At 45.4% G+C, this 14353-nt stretch overlaps 1 protein-coding gene across 10 annotated transcripts in view; it reads right to left on the bottom strand.

Annotated features, from left to right (window-relative positions):
* Positions 1 to 14353, bottom strand: part of SH3PXD2A (SH3 and PX domains 2A) — a 387168-nt gene that overhangs the window by 123802 nt on the left and 249013 nt on the right. The gene's annotated exons all lie outside the window — the stretch shown is intronic.

Genomic DNA, 14353 nt, shown 5'->3' with positions numbered 1-14353 from the left:
GCAGTGTCCTGGTCCCCAGCTGGAGCTCCTGCTACTACAGCACAAATAAATGTGTCTTTTCTTTTTTAAATACACCATCTTCCATTAGGGTGACAAATGAATTTTCCGTGCTATGTGGTAGAGCCAATGCATTGCATTTAGTCGCTTCTGCTGCGCATACAATGGCAACGCAAGTGTTTAAAAGCCATCCTTAGTGTATGTTTTTAGAGAGCTTCTTTAAAATGGGGCATTCAACTTCCAGCAGGTGAGAGACTAAAGGCAGATCTACACAGCACACGCAAACTCCACCAGAGCCAATACCTAAAAAAGCGGCATGGCCAGGCTGCTGCCCCCCCTACTACCCTGAAGCTGCTATTTTTAGATTCCAGTTTGAATGGGCTGGTGCACGTACGTCTACCCAAGCTGGAATGACACTTCCCAGCTGCTGTGTAGACATAGCCATATGCTTTTGTTTTGTAGGGTTTCAGAATTCTCTTGCGTCCTGTTTTTTTTTTCCCCCCCTTCCATAAAGAGTCTAGTATCCCAGTATAAATATATAAAATTTAAAAAAGGGATGTGGGGGGGGAATACCGTGGTTTAAAGCACATATGCCCCTCCCCAAACAAAAAAAGGGACAGGATCCAACACCCCCCCTCCCCCGCAAAAAATCCAACCACATTTAAATAAAGGAAAGGCCTACTGATGGCTATTCTAGCCTTCCAGCTGTAATCTACTGAAGAACAGAACCCCGTAGTCCTATGCCAATACTCAGACTCTGAACACTAACTAACTGACATGCCATATCACTAATCAATGTCTCAATTCAAAATGTGAGTAAATCTTGCTGATGTTTCAGCAGGCAAACCTTGGTCAAAGGAGTATTTTACATTACTCATTACAGGATGCTTCATTTTGATCTTATTTACTGAGTTTAGCCTTGTCTCAAATAGCCTGTGCTGGGATCATTTGTTACTCCGATCTGCGACTGTCTTTTGTTCTTAAAATACAATATAGATTTTGTTGCAAGAAGCGAGACCAGAACTCCCAACAAATAGGATTATTTGTATTGTCCAGCCAAGAGCGCATCTGTCCTCCTCAAACAGTAGCCTGCTATTCTGTAAAACACTGGTTCAACCCCACCCCCACATCGGATTGCAGACCAGTTTCAAATAACTTCCACTTGCCACGTAAACTGAACTGCCTCGCATATATTAGACCCACACACAAACCACTTGGAAAATATTCACATCTGGCTTTCACATGACCAAAGCGTGCCTCGGAAATTCATCTGTGTAGCAAACTCTTACAAGGGAGAAACCCGCAACCAAAAAAAAAAAAAAAAAAAATCCCTACCAGAGAGTCTAAATGAAGACAGAGCAAGAGCAGATCATGTGCTCTACATACGGTAGAAAGGGAAGCACCGCCCTAGTTTAACAGCTGTATTTTAGTGACCATGTTCAGTTACTGTCTTTACTGAGAAACCAAGCTGCACATTAAAGGAAATTAAGACCTAAACATTTGCTTTTACGCTTGATTTGCATTATGCACTTTGTGTGTAATCCTAACGAGGGCATCCTAATCCAATTTGAGAAAATGGAAAATCGGCAGGATTATTTTGTTTTTGTCTGAGCACCTTAAATCACAAGTAGCTGTCTGACAACAGTGAGTGTGGGGGCTCCACTTGCCATATGGTTGACGTATTATGCTAGTGGGGGTTCATATTCAAGGGCATTGATAATGTTGCCATTTTAGGGTCCAAGTGGTGACCCCAATTTTTAAAAAGAGAATCTGGATAACTTTATGGCCATCAGTAACATTTACAGCTATGCAAGCTAAGAGGAAATATTAGTCTGGGCAAATGCCCATTACTTGTCATGGATGAGAAGGCAATGCCAGCTCTCCAGCTTTGCACAACAGAGCAGGTGTATTTGGAGAGGTTTTTAGGTCTCCCTCTGGAGAGCTAGATATTGAAAACTGCAGAAAGATGGCGTACAAGGGCCAGTGTTCCAATTGGGGGCAGTAATCCTAGCATTATGAAAAGGTGCAAACACTAAGGGTGTCTACACTGCAAAGACAGTGACCCATGGAAGGGAGTCTCAGAACCCAGTTCAACTGACTTGGGCTCCTGCTACAGGGCTAAAAATAGCAGCGTAGATGTTTGGCCCTGAGCTTTGGCTCTGAAACCCAGTGTGGGAGGAGGTGGGTCTCAGAGCCCAGGCTCCAGGCTAAGCCCAAACATCTACCCGGCTACTTTGAGCCTCATAGCGCAAGCCTGTGTCAGTCGACCTGGACACTCACTGGAGCGGGCTTTTTTGGTAGTGTCGACATATCCATAGACAGACAAGCCAACCTTATTTTCCACTGCCCCTAGAATGAACAGCCACACTTTACACTCTCCCAGCTCAGACCCAGCACAGTCTGGATTCAGGCTAGGTCATGGGGTAAGAACAGCTTTAGGGCCACTGATAGGTGAGCTCTTGTTGTCAGTGGATAGAGGACAGTCATCCATGCTCCTCCTGCAGCATTTGAGACGGATGAGCATGAGACATTGCCATCTCACATGAGGCAGGGGCCCAGGGGAATGGACTCAAGAGAGACCATGAAAATGATCCTTCCTGGAGGGAATATACCCAAAGAGTAGCAATGGGAAGCTACACCTGTGCCACTACACCTCCCTCACCCCCCAACTTGTGAAGTTCCACAAGGATCAATTCTCTTTGGTCCTATTCAGCATCTATATAGAGCCATTAGTTGAACTGGTAAGCGGACAAGGACCTCAAACGCCAGCAATAGGCAGATGACACACAGCTTTACCTGTCCTTCACCTTAGACACAACCCAGATGAACCCGTGTTTGGGGGAGATCAACTCATGAATGAGCAGCAGATTGAATCGGAGCTAGACAGAGGTGATGCTGGTGGGCAAGGAAAGCGCTATGAAGAATTTCACAGCCACAGTGCAGTCTCCTTCAGTGGGTGTGTCCTTCCAACAGCTAGTCAATCCGTCTGCAGTTTGAGAGCGTGCCTGGATTTCTCATTAGCAATGCTGTCTAAGGCTGCGATAAGACTCTTATCTAACCTGGCAGACAACGACCCAATCTCTGTTGCATATACACCTTTGACACTTCCCATCTGGACTAAAGCAAAGAAAGCTTTATGCTCGCATGTATATCAGCTCTTAGGAAATTCCAGCTAGTACAGAAGGATATAGTACTTCTCGGTAACGTGGGCAACTGCAAGCACAGCAAACCTGCCCTCGTCTATGGGAAGTCAACGTAGAGAGAAGAGAGTCAAGATCAAGGTTTTAGTCCTTATCCTAAAGGAACTGGGGGCATGTCTACATAGCCCACAGCGGGGAGCATCCCAGCCCAGGGTCAACAGACTCAGAGTCGTGGTACTGCACAGACATTGCATCTCGAGAGAGGTGGACTTCAGAACTATTTTTAGTGCAATAGCGCAACCCCAAGTCTGCCAACCCAGGCTGGGAGGCTTACTGCTACTGGCTGTGCAGATGTACCCCCAGTGGCTTGGGCCCAGGAGACCTGAAGAAAAATCTAAAGCTCCAAGATTGAGTCCGTGGTCGAGAATTCTGCTCTTCTGGTGCAATGGAACTTTCCACCATGCAGGATAAAACTCATCTGTGCAGGACGCAGAACTTTCCAAGACTCTGGAACAAACTTCCACAGGAATGAAGAGCCATCATGAGCCTCGGCACTTTCTGCTCCAAATGTCTGGCACACTTCAATACACACAGAACAGTGCAGACAAAAAAAAAATCCCATCCCACTCACACGAATTCTCCCCATGGGGAGAGGATCAGAGAAACAAGATGTTAGTCCCATGCCCAAGAGCTCTGTGTGGCTCAAAAGCTCATCTCTCCCACCAACAGAAGTTAGTCCAATAAAAGTTATTACCTCACACACCTTGTCTCTCTAATATCCTGGGACCGACATGACTACAACGATAGTGCGTACAGACATTAGTCACATCTCTCGATGGTCAGCAGGAAGGTACTCAAGATACCATGTAAGAATTTGTTATAAGAACATAAGAACTTGCTACTGTGGTCTCCACTAGTTTATATAGGATTCCTAAGGGAGCGCCATGGACAAGTTGTCATGAAGTTGAAAGCTTCCTTTTGCAACAGATCCATGGAGTTTGAGGCGCTCTACAACAGTGTCTGTCTCATTGGTATCCAAGTCCCAAGTCTGTGCTCCATGATTCCTCCATCCCACTCCGTGAACCTCTCCCACTCCACACCCACCTTTTCACTCCTCATACAGTAGAAGGACTAGCTGCAGAAAAAACTTGGTTGCCTAGAATTGTTCTCTTTACTGTGCACAGTTCAGTCAATGGGGACAGACATTTACCTTGTCTTAGTCCCCAACTCCTCCCATAGTGAAGTGGAAAAACCCATGAAATAAGGGCCACCCAGGAGAAGACAGTGATCCTGTATATTCAGCAGGCCAGACTGTCAGGAGCAATCTGAAGTGGCATGAAATAAAAGAGATCCAAGCAGTGCCTATGTTTTCAGTAGCCTCAGGCAGATGGCCAAAACATCTCATTTAACCAAGTAGTTTAAAATCTGGTATATAAGAAGGATCAGTTTCCGTGCACCGAATTACTGCAGACAGGACTCTGAATGTGTCAGTTTGCTTAAGTAGATCCACATCTCCACTGAACAGTAGTAATGCAAATCACACACAGCGTGCACCAAGACCAAATAGCCTGCCCAAAATTCTTCCTCCGAAAGCCACAACGCTCCAACATTGCAAACTCAGACTTAGCAGGGCACTCGCTGTAAATTGTGGAAGGAGGGTCACTAGCGTGACCACATGTCCCGATTTTATAGGGACAGTCCCGATATTCAGGACTTTTTCTTATATAGGTGCCTATTACCCCCATCCCCTGTCCCGATTTTTCACACTTTCTATCTGGTCACTCTAGTCACTGTACTCCTCAGAAAGTTTGTACTGCAGGATATGAAACCAAGGCCCTGAAGACAATGTTTGAGCATTGTTCTATAGAGGATCTGCCCTGGCCAGGACAGCTACACCAGAAACTGGAAGAACAAGTTGAACTTAGAACACACAAACTCACCAGCTTAGGAAGGATCCTATTCTGTTAAAGGTTCTCCGAGATCAAAAACTTTTCTGTGATTAACAAAGGTCTTAGACAGAGACCCTCAGAAGTATTGGACTGACAGCGTGCATGAAACTCTTGCTGATTTCAATGGAAGTTAAGCACTTAAATCCAGTTGAGATCTGAGCCTCTGTGTTTGATGCCAATAGATGCGCAAACGGGCCAAGCACCATCAAGTCCCATTGGCAATCACCATCTTGCAGTACCAGGCAGATATTGTTCATCTCAACTAATTTTTGTATCTTGCTGTTCTATCTGGCACTGGTTGTGCACACTTTCAAATCCCTTCTCTCATTAATTCCTTGCCTCCCCCACTATTTTTAAAATAAAGAGAAACACTTGGACAAAAATATTCTGGCAGCGCCTGCTGGATTTGGTTTGTAATTCCATACAGTGATTACAATGGCTACACATAGCCCAGGAGCTAATCCTAGGATAAATTATTTCTTCACATTCAAAATTACGGTAACAAGTCAGATCAACAATTGAAGCGCAAGTTAGGAAATTCCATTTGACAAGACTGAGCAGTCCATCTACCCTCACTGACCCAGACCGAATGGCACCCCATGAATTCCAGCCCACCATCTCTCTTTCTACTTTGCTTTTCCCACAACATAGGGAAGACAGGCAGTCATTGTGCACAAGTGATTTATGGAGACACAAAGGTGAGCATGTGCTTCAGGCAGGGCCCCCAGAGGATTCAGGGGGCCTGGGGCAAAGCAATTTTGGGGGGCCCCTTCCATAAAAAAGCTGCAATACTCTAGTAACATGCATTTGGAAATGAAAAAATAACGAGTGAAACACATTCAAAAATTAATTTTTAATAATTTGAAAATACACAAAATACATTTAAAAACATTAAATGCTTTAATGGTATGTATACATTTGCAATTACATAATGGGCTGTCGCTGGGTGATGGTTGGTGCTAATGGGCTGTCTCTGCCCGGGGGTGGTGCTGCTGTTGCCCAGGGCTGGGTGGGGAGCTGGGCTCTGGTTTGGGGGGGTGCCCAGCTCACAGGGGTTGGGCTCAGAGCTGGGGGGGGGGGGGGGGGGGAGGGGAGTCAGGGGAGTGCCTGGCTCAGAGGGGCTGGGCTCAGAGCTAGGGGTCAGGGCTGGGGCGGTGGGGGAGGGGGAGGGAGAGGGGGAGAAGAGTCGGGGGGGTGCCTGGCCCAGAGGGGCTTACCATGCTGCTTACTCCTGCCTCCCCCCTCTCCCACAGCCTCAGCACACCGCATCCAGGAGCGGCCCTGGACAGCACTGCAGCAGTGTGGCTCCACAGGACCTGAGCTCCTGCCGCTCGGCCTGGAGCCCCGCCCCTTACTACGCGGCTCCCAGTGCGAGGAGCCTAGGCCACGCCGCTGCAACACTGTCTAGGGCCACTCCTGGATGTGGTGCGCTGAGGCACTGAGGGATGGAGGAAGGCAGAGACGGGGGGAGGGGGAGGGAGACTGACATTCTCGTGGGGGCCCCTGCGGTGCCGGAGGCAAATTTTCCCACTTGCCCCTCCCGGGCAGCCCTAGATTTAGGGTGCAGTGATCCATGGCAGACTGCAGAAGCCTTGGAGAGATTAAAAACACAAAGCCAGAGCTACACTGACTCATCCTCAAGCAGATTTCAACAGCCTACAAAATATTTTCTATTTTTGCTGTTTGTGTTTCAATTCTCAAGTTCACCTGTTTAGCCTAAAACACTCCTCTCCAATGGGAGAGGTTTCCCCACACCCCCAAGTAGGGGAGGGGAAGTGAGACAGCGAAAGGAGGTTGACTAGCAGAGCTAAACAGAAGGCAGGTCTACACTTCAAATGCTGCAGCTGTAGCGCTACAGGGAAGAGATTACCTATGCCGATGGAAGAGCTTCTCCCATTGGCATAAATTCTCCACCTCCAAGAGGTGGTAGCTATATAGGCAAGAAAATTCTCCTGTTGATTTAGCACCGTGTACACTGGGGGGTTAGGTCAGTTTAACTGCATCGCTCAGGAAGTGGATTTTTCATACACATTGCTCAAGGGATTATACCAACCTAATTTCCTAGTGTAGGCTTGGCCTTCACTTTTGCTTTTAAGCAAAAACAAACAAACAAAACAAAAACACAACTTCTTTAACTCCCCCCTTTCTCCTCCCATGTCAGATTTTAGTCGTGAGCCTCAATTTTTAACCTATCATTTACAAAGGAAATTGAAACATCTACCTCTTAATCAAATGCAGATGATTCCTGGTCTAGAGTTATTCACTGGCAGGGCTGACCATCCTGATGGGAAGACCTAAAATGTACTAAATCCCAGACCCAGGGAAGACTTAATTATCTGTGTTTCATCCACTCTAATTAAAGAGCCCCATCTGAAAGTTTGAGAAACCTAAGATGCTATTTAGCAAGTGTTAGGCCAGCAATATAGGTGTAGGCTAACTGGGACAGCTTTAAGGCCTTAGCTACACTGGCAATTCACAGCGCTGCACTTGCTGCGCTCAAGGGTGTGAAAAAACACACACACACACACCCCCCCCCCCGAGTGCAGCGAGTGCAGCGCTGTAAAGCGCCAGTGTAATCAGCGCCTGCAGCGCTGCACGCTCGCTCGCAGCGCTGCAAGCTATTCCCCTCGGAGAGGTGGAGTACTTGCAGCGCTGCGAGAGAGCTCTCACAGCGCTGGCAGCGCGACTACACTTGTGCTTCACAGCGCTGCCGAGGCAGTGCTGTGAATCCATGAGTGTAGCCAAGGCCTCTACGATCTAGGAGATAATCCTATTCGTAATAGTCCTAAGTGCTAGCCCTGTTCAAGATCCTATCAAGGGAGCAGCACCCTTAAGAACAAAGGAAGGTGGGCATCAGTTTATATCGACAGGTTTCAGAGTAGCAGCCGTGTTAGTCTATATTCGCAAAAAGAACAGGACAGGAGTACTTGTTTTTTCCTCAATTAGTCTCTTCGAGTTGGTAGGGCAATTCCCACCTTTTCATGTTCTCTGTATATCTAGATCTATATGTTCCATTCTGTACATCCGATGAAGTGGGCTGTAGCCCATGAAAGCTTATGCTCAAATAAATTTGTTAGTTTAAGGTGCCACAAGTACTCTAGTTTATATTGAGATTACATGTCTACAAACGAATCATTCCCAGATAAAGATCACAAGGATAGCAAGCTAGGGCTAGACTTTCAACTTCAGCGCTAAACAAACAGGTTTCCATTACATGAGGCAAAAAGGGGAGTTCCAGTGCAACAAAACCCCGATCCCTACTGCGTGTCAGCTATTATGTATGGACTATAGGACAACTTCACTCACACACAGCCATCTCGGTCCCTTTGTGGATCTTTGGTTTGTAACGGCGATGAAGGATTAAGCACAGAAATGTTTGCTACTACCATCATACCATCACCCAAAGCCCTCAAAGAGAACAATTCAAATAGGAGTCAAGAAAATAAACCTTTCATTAACAGAAGATGCAGAGAAGGGGTGTGTGAGAGAGAGAGGAATGGAAGTTATACCTATTATCCCTAACAAGAAGAAGTTATCCTGAGATGAGAGTTTCATTAAAAAAAATTAGAGAGAAACTCAATTCTAGTGGAGCTAGTGCTTAACTGTCAGCACGTGACTAACAGCAAGTGCCAGTTGAGAAACACCAGAGGTTAGATTAAGTCCATAGAACACGTATACCGGGGTGGCCAAACTTACTGACCCGCCAAGCCGCATATGACAATCTTCAGAGCTGGGGCGCACCTGACAGGGCTTGGGGTTTCAGCCCTGAACCCTGGCAGACATGCCCTGTGGGACTGAAGCCCCGAGACCCCCCCCCCATTCCACTGGGTAGAAGCCCCCACCCCACCACCCTGCTGCAAGCAGAGGTCCTGAGCTTCCTTCCTCCTCTCCCCACTCAGGGTGGTAGGGTGTGTGTGTGCGCGCGTGTGTGTGTACGCGCACACACACTTGGAGGAGGAAAATAGTGACGGTAAGGTTCTTAGGCTCCATCCACAAATCTAGATCAGAAATTCCACACACACAAAAAACAAACAAGTCATTAAAAAAGTGTTATACTGATTTCATTAGTTTTTCAAGTAGACACCTCATTTCAAGTAACTGGGGTAAAATGCTCACAGCTATTGTTTTCAAGCCATCTGCAGCCAGGTGAATAAACATCAGGACTAACTTACAACCATTTAAAAATTAAAAGAATGAGGAGTACTTGTGGCACCTTAGAAACTAACAAATTTATTTGAGCATAAGCTTTCGTGGGCTAAAACCCACTTCATCGGATACATGCATTTTTTCATGTAATCGGTGGGTGTGGGTATATACCTTCCCACTGTATTTTCCACTGCAGACATCCAATGAAGTGGGCTGTAGCCCACGAAAGCTTATGCTCAAATAAATTTGTTAGTTTCTAAGGTGCCACAAGTACTCCTCATTCTTTTTGCTGACACAGACTAACCAGGCAACCACTCTGAAACCTGTCACCATTAAAAATTAAAGGCAATTTAGAACACTCATGATTTAAATTGGGTTTTTTAAATTCACATCAGAAGTTCTATTTACATGTGGATAGTCTTAAATTGCTAGAGTGGACATTAAATACTTGTTTATTTCATTTCCTAATTGTGAATAAAGTTTATATAGCAAGTTATTCTACTAAAGTTTCACACTTGAAATGCTTATCTCTACTGAAATAAGTCCAAAGTCTCAATGCCCTTATTGTAACACCATCAGAAACTGACAGACAAATTTATAAGCAAATTGCTATATTTGCAGCCAACACCCATCTCATCCTAAAGAAAGGATTTTAAAAAACAAATAGTCTGCCTTCCAACAAACTTACTCTGCTTTCTTGTGAGCTTTATCCTCAAACAAAACAAACCACAACACGACTTTGCATGACTGATGCAACCATAAATATTTGTCACCCCTAACTTAAGTGACATCTTGAAGCATCATACTGTGATAGAAATGAACCCTAGAAAAACAGGCTGCGTTCAAGCCTACTGTGTGACACCAGACAGCTAGGACTAATTGCTGAGCAAGCAGCAGGTTAACCAACTACACTTTCAGGGAATTTGCCCAAGTTTTATGGCCAAATGGAGTCTTCATTATGGAACGACTTGGGGGTTCATGCCAGCTCTCTCTTGCCCCTAGCCGCCGATTATGCCAGGACCCAGACGCTTTTGTCAGATCTGCCCAAGCCTCATAACAGCTTCTGGCATGAGGCAAGCAAGAGGAAAAGGGCAGGACCATCTTACCCTCGGAATCTCAAATTTCTTTTGGCCAACCACACAACAGAATAGCTCCTCTTAGCTTACTCACCACCATAGGAAACGGATGTGCCCTACAAATGCTTTAAATCACTTTAACCCTTAGCGTACTGGCTCATCCTAAGCAGTTCCAAAGTGCACACATGGGAAGTTGCAGGGTTTGGATAATGTGTTAACCTAAATTGGTGTGTGTAATGCTGTGTGCAGCTAGCCAGGAACAGATTTAAAATGTGATCCTTACTTGGATTCAGAAAAAAAGCTGAACGGGACACCTGCACAGAACCTGAGCCTGTTTGAATGATAATGGAGGTCAGCTGCTTTTCTCATATGCTTGGGCATATGGAAATTTGGATGTGCAAAGAAATTCCTTCCCCTTCTGCCTCATGGGACCTTGGGTGAGACCTAATAGGGATCATCCATTCCAAACACATGGGATGTGCCCACCTGATCCATTCCTTGAAGTTGCATTGGAGCTCCCTAGGCACTGGTTGAGGACAGTCCTTCAAGGCTGCTATAGTTTAGTGACAGCTAATTCCTCCCAACCAAACAGTCCAGAAGCAACTTATTGCACCTGAGATGCCGCAAATCCCAAAGAAGAGCAAAGGTGACGAGTTTAGGTCTGGATCCACAGTTCTCATACGGTGGGTCAGGACCCCAAAGTGGGTCACCACCCCATTTTAATGGGGTCACCAGGACTGGCTTAGACTTGCTGGGGCCTGAGGCCAAAGCCAAAATCTGAGCCCAGGGCGGAAGCCCAAGCCCCACTGCCTGAGGTCGAAGTCAAACCCTGAGGGCTTCAGCCCCGGCCATGGGGATCAGGTTGTAGGCCCCGTCTGGGCCTGAAGCCCTGGGGCTTTGATTTTGGCCTCCCCACCCAGGGCGGTGGGGCTCGAGCTTTGGCTTTGCCTATCCCTGCTCCCAGGGAGATGGGGCCTCAGGCAGGCTCAGGCTTCGGTCCCCACTCCGGGGGTCCTGTAGTCATTTTTGTTGTCAGAAGGGGGTCACAGTGCAATGAAGTTTGCATGATCCAGACCAGGGGGTTCTCAATCAGATTCATGCAGGCAGAACGGTGCAGAACCGTAATGACTTCAGTGGCATTCCATCCACGCAGACCGGATGGCAGGATTGGAGCATATGTAATTGGACTCTTTGGGGCAGGGCCTGGCTTTTTGTTCTGTCTTTATATAGTGTCTAGCACAATGGGGTTGTGGTCTTGGACACAGGTCCCTAGATGCTTACATAATACATAAAGACACACACACACACACACCCCACCTCAAAAAGCAGACAGCGTCAACATAAGACTCACTTTCTTGTTCTCCTGTACCAGTGCAAAGAAGTTGTATGTCAGTTCAGAACACCACAAAGCCAGTGTCTGAAAATTTTAAGAGTTGGGCAAACATTCATTCATTCAGTTCTGAACTCATCCAATCTCCCTCCCCCCAAAGTCTAGGCTGATCTGGGGTCTGAATAATGAGCATATGTTTGAAAAATAAGAAGGCAGTCAGTGGTCTTCCAAGGCATTCATAGAATTCCTATTGTGTCTTCCATACTTGTATTAGTGCTCCAAATGCAACAGTTGCAGAATTCCAGCGGGACCACACTGCGCATAAGTTAACATTCATGGCTAAAAGCCTTTTTACAGCACACTATCCAGTCATGCCTCAAGACTTGTTTAGTGTTCAGTTTTTGCTGGAGGACTGTTTATATTTTTTTACTTCATGTTGAGGGAGGGATATAGGTTTTTTGCACTTATTTGGAAGAGCTGCTTTTTAAACGCATGTTTTTAAAGCTGTTTTGTCATCTTAAAAAGAATTCGGCCACATGTGCAATAAAAGCAATTTTTGTCTGTCCTATTATCTGTTCAAATGTTGTCATAAGGTGTACCTTAAGAAAGGATACAATTGCAAGCTAAACAGTTCTCTCACTAGGTGCATCTTTCAGCCAGTTCATGAGGTTACTTGTGTTAGCTCAAGTGGTCACAAGTTGTAATATTCAGTCTCTGTTCCATAATATTTAACTCTGAAAATACAGTTCACCAGTTTATTTGTTTTAGGGTGGTGAGGGACAAAGGTTAGAGAGTGAAAACGTCCTTGACTTCCTAAAGAGATTTAATGTTGAGACAAACTATAAAAAACAAAACCTTCAAAAGACACCTCCATCCCCCTCCCCCCCCCCCCCGAGTTATTTTTAATTATTCGTTATTTTGAGGATACTATATTCAGACTGAGTCTGGTGATCATAGTTTATTTATAATTAAGTCAACATGTCAGAGTGGGTTTGCAGGAGCATTTTACCTCATATTGTTGTTCTTAATATGAAGAACCCAATTTATTCCAAATGCCAAGAAAGTTAAACCAGTTTGTTCTAACAGATTTGCACAATATCAGTCCAAATGCAGTACATTAAACTGATATCACACGAGCACCCAGACCTCTTACCCCTTAAGAGAGCAGGCTCTGGGAGAGCTGTCTGGACAATGCTCTCAGCCACATGGAAAGGGGGAAATAGAGTAAATTGGATAGGTTCTAATAATCGAAGATGTAAAAAAAATTAAACCTGGAATTTTAACCTGAGTGTCACTTTTGGGGGGGTTGGGAAAGGGAGAGAAACAAAAACAAAACACCACTGCATGTCCTGGAGTGCCTTAATCTTTGCCATATACATTTATGTTTTATGGAAGCCTGAAAAAGAACAGAGTTACAAGATAAAGTCTGTATCTTAACATATCATCTAATGATCTAGACATGGGCCGGTGAGCTAGGAATGCAAGGTTTGAATCCTAATTTTAACACTAACTAGAGGGGGGAAATCCAAGACTACCAATAAAGGGAGAATGCCATTTACTAACCTACTTCCTAAGGTGTTAAGAGAATTGACTGGCCCACTTAAATCAGATAGTTAATTGTTGCTAAAAGGGGCATTAGAGGTGTTGAATGTAATAAGCCTTTATTCTAGAGTGGGAGAGGTTTTCAGATACAATATAACCCAGATAGTTTTTGTGGAGTTTTGATAAAAAACTGCCACACACATGCTATGATTTATGACAGCAAGCCAGTACCTCATGGTTACGGTGGAACCATGGAGGTATCACTTAATTCCCTGGCAGGGATTCGAAATAATACGGCCATTCTAGGCCTGCATAGGCAACAGGCTGCCAGTTTCACACAGCACTATCAGTGAATCCATAGGACAGCAGAGCCAGATGGCAGCAGCCCATTAGTGTATTAGTTTACTGCAGAAGTGCAGCATAAATCATTCATAATTTAACTGACCAATCAATCCAAGCAATGTCATTCTCCAAGAGGAGTGTGACCTTTTTTACTCCCATGGGATCTGCATGGTAGGTAGGGAACTCGGAACTACCATAATACCACTTGAAAAAGAGCCACACCCAGGCCAACATTTCCAGAAATGGCTATTGATTTGGGGTGCCTAGTTTGAGATATATCACTGAAAATATCGAGTGTAATGTAGTACCCGCAGAACTCCCTGCAGGTGCTCAGAAGCTCCAAGCCAGGCCTACCACTTCCAGTTTAGGGCAATTGAACTGAGTAACCCATAATCATAGGTCACGTTTGAAAGAGTGTCTGGAAAAGCTATCACTGCAGGTCATAAGGGAGGGAGAAAAAAGGAGGATTGGATTTATATTAGGTTAGATAATATCTTTTATTAGACCAGTTTCTGTTGGCAAAAAAGAAGAAGTTTTCCAGCTCTTCCTCGGGTCATTTATAGTGTCAGACTGGAATTACAAAAAGGTAACAGCCGCTAGGATACAAAACAGACACCCCAACCAGAGCCGCTGAGCCAGTCTACACCCCAAAGCTTGGGGCAAAGAGTACCTCACACTGAGGTACTCACAAGGCAAGACTATTTCAAGCACAACGCAGGATCCCTTAGGAGAGGCAACTTGGCAGGGCAGGTGGCCACAAAATAAGGCTCAAACTGAAAGAGAACAGTATCTCTACTCCCCCATAAAGAAACCTGACAGCGCTTGGATCAT

The sequence above is a fragment of the Chrysemys picta genome, chromosome 7, assembly GCF_011386835.1.
Source record: "Chrysemys picta bellii isolate R12L10 chromosome 7, ASM1138683v2, whole genome shotgun sequence".
NCBI classification, from domain to species: domain Eukaryota; kingdom Metazoa; phylum Chordata; order Testudines; family Emydidae; genus Chrysemys; species Chrysemys picta.
This window is presented reverse-complemented; position numbering and strand designations above follow the sequence as displayed.